The following is a 3112-nucleotide window of genomic DNA, read 5'->3' on the forward strand; positions in this document are numbered from 1 at the left end:
AGGAAGGCAACTACAATCGTTTATTGATATCAGAAGCCGTCAGCATCGCCACGCAACGCCCAAACCTTAATGCTAAGGTCACACATTCACGTATCAACGCACGCACGGCCACGCATGAGCGGAAATTGGTAGTTGGCAACAGCTCACGTCACTAAACCGTAAATGTAACGTAAAACACACGTAAAATCGTAAACGTACGGCGACGTGTCGTCCGGGTGCTAAGCTCCGCCCACTAGGGCGCCGTAGCCCACTCCAGTTTTGAAATGTTCAAAACAAGCTGTGGGTGGTCACGCCAAATGTCTCCTGACGTAGCTCCAGCATTGCACGTGGGACCCACGGTGACTGCTCGCGGGGTACGCGCTAGGGTCACCTGCATTGTTCGCCTCGTCGTGTTTTCTTACCCGCCGCGAAACACGTGGGCCTCCTAATTGCGCTGCAGCCTACGGCGAAACCGATTCACACATTTACAACCCTGTACGACATGGCAACGCTGTAGCGTGGTATAAAAGGTCAGGTCGGCGCCCTCGGTCATCTGTTGGAAAATCAACTTGAAAATATGGCCACAGGATTATCCCAAGACCTGACGGTCTCAGTTATTTCTTTCATTGACAATGGCGGATTTTGGAATAATCCTTTAGCACTGGCTCCTAATACGATTTCCACTTTCTCCTGACTTTTGACCGCTATCATCAATCAAACAATGAATTGGAATCTGTCAGAGGGATACAGGGTAATCCCAGCTCTATTCCCAAGGTAGTATTCCAGCGTTCCGGTACACAAATCTCAACCAGAAATCAACAACCGGGTCATTTTTCGTCAACAGGATTCCGGCATCTACCGCCTATACGTCGTCTGTCACACCTGCTCAGTAAGAAATTAATTTATGATTAGCAACGCAGGAACAGTAGAGGAGTTGGGGCCTGGTGTTATTGTAAGGTTTCCTTTAGGCCATGAATAATCCCGGGTTGGACGAGTACTTATATGGACCCATGCAGTGCGAACCATTTGTGTGGGAGCAGGACTAATGGCTTCATAGCCCAGGGGCTGTTTCTCTGTGTCTCAGGTGGCTGATCACGATTCAGAATATGGAGACAAGGTTTCAATAAAAGGCGAGTGGGAATAGGATAACGAATATAAAAATACTGGGGAAATTTCTGACGAAGACAATTGTTAGGATGTCTAGTAGTCCTTTTGAAATAACTTTACTGCTTAGGCCAAAAATAACAAAAGACTTCACTTGTAGACAGCAAACGTATAGTATAATCTGCTAGAATAACTTTCACACACACACACACACACACACACACACACACACGAACACTTTCCCGGTAACACGGTATTCTCAGATTATGGAAGTGTCGAAGATATTTATTTCTTCTGAATAGCAGTCTTACAATAATGGTGTAACAAATAATGTAAATATCTAAGAGGGATTCCTATATACTCTAAAAAAATATTATCTTGAATAGGTTAGAATTCCTATTTATTTTTAAGAATGTTTGATAAGTTATTAGATGTTATTCTATATCGCTTAAATATAAATCGCCCATAGTCAACAGTTTTTATAAGTCTAGTGTTTATGTCTGAATGGTAAAATCGAAGCAAGACAATTCTAGTGCTAATCTTATATAAGAGCTCCCAAAGCGTTCATAAATCATAATTCCTAAAACTACGTATTGTATTCCTTGTCGACTGGTTACTTGGTTATTGCTATAAATATCATTCAGAAATGGTGTTAATAATATAATCAGTGATGTGCTCATTTACAACCATTATTCAATTGCGGTTCTACTGAAATGTTTTTTTTGTTTGTACAATTAGAAAGTATATATCTTGGTAAACTTCTCTCTCTCTCTCTCTCTCTCTCTCTCTCTCTCTCTCTCTCTCTCTCTCTCTCTCTCTCTCTCTCTCAATGATAATAAATCTCGATTTTGTGTGCATATAATTTTCAACTGTAATATTCAGCTGTGCTGTAGATGTCTTTCGCGGATTCAAACAGAATAAAAATAAAAAAAAATTAAAAACTGTAGTAATGTGCTCATACCCCTGGCACAGCACGCCCCACAACGGTGGGCGTGGTCTTGACGTGAAGTTGATCGGCGTAAGTTCCTCCAGTTTAGAACGTCCGACCTTGCTTTCTTTGCGCGTACATTTGCGGCGCAATTTACGTCGCTGGCTTTACGTCCGGTAGCCCGTGTCCTGTTTACCAGCTGTTCAAGGTAATTTCACCGCGATGATACCCAAGATCCACATACGTGGGCATACGCCGTCGTGATACGTGAATGTGTGACCCCAGCATAACATCCAACGCGAGGCAGACCGATCTTTGCCCTCGTGTAGGAGGGCAGCCCTTCAGCCGCGTGGAACAAGACCACTACCACACGGGGACAGGAGCGCACACTGACATTTTGTTAATTAAACATATATGTAATTAATATATATTTATGTAAAATTTGTATATAATAACTTACTTTCAACTTTTGATATAATTTCTGTTAACATATTTATTTATTTGTCTTATTTTATGTTTCACTATTAGTCTTTTGTAAATATTTAAAACTAGGTTTATCATGGCAATTGTACTACTTTTCCGTCCTCATGACGTCACAAAACGCATGTAGGCTCATATTTGTACATTACGGGCTGCTCTGTGAGCAAGAGCCCGTGCTGGCACAAGGCCAGCTTAATCTTAAACAACAACATATTTGTATCAGTACGCTTGATAACGTCAATAGTATAGGTTGACGAAACAGCTGTCGCGTTTTTTGTAAAATACTGGAGTCAAAATGGAAGAAAACCCCATTATGTGTCCATTAGTAACTGAACAATGAAGTGAAGAAAATAATTAGAAAAATATGAATCAATTTCAAAAAAGCTGGTAAACAGTGAAAAGCCATTCTATTCAATGAATATATATATATATATATATATATATATATATATATATATATATATATATATATATATGTGTGTGTGTGTGTGTGTGTGTGTGTGTATGTATATATATATATATATATATATATATATATATATAGATATATATATATATATATATATGTGTGTGTGTGTGTGTGTGTATCACGACAGGAAGTATAGTAGGGAAAGGCATCCT

The sequence above is a fragment of the Macrobrachium nipponense genome, chromosome 22 (assembly GCF_015104395.2).
Source record: "Macrobrachium nipponense isolate FS-2020 chromosome 22, ASM1510439v2, whole genome shotgun sequence".
In the NCBI taxonomy this organism is placed as follows: domain Eukaryota; kingdom Metazoa; phylum Arthropoda; class Malacostraca; order Decapoda; family Palaemonidae; genus Macrobrachium; species Macrobrachium nipponense.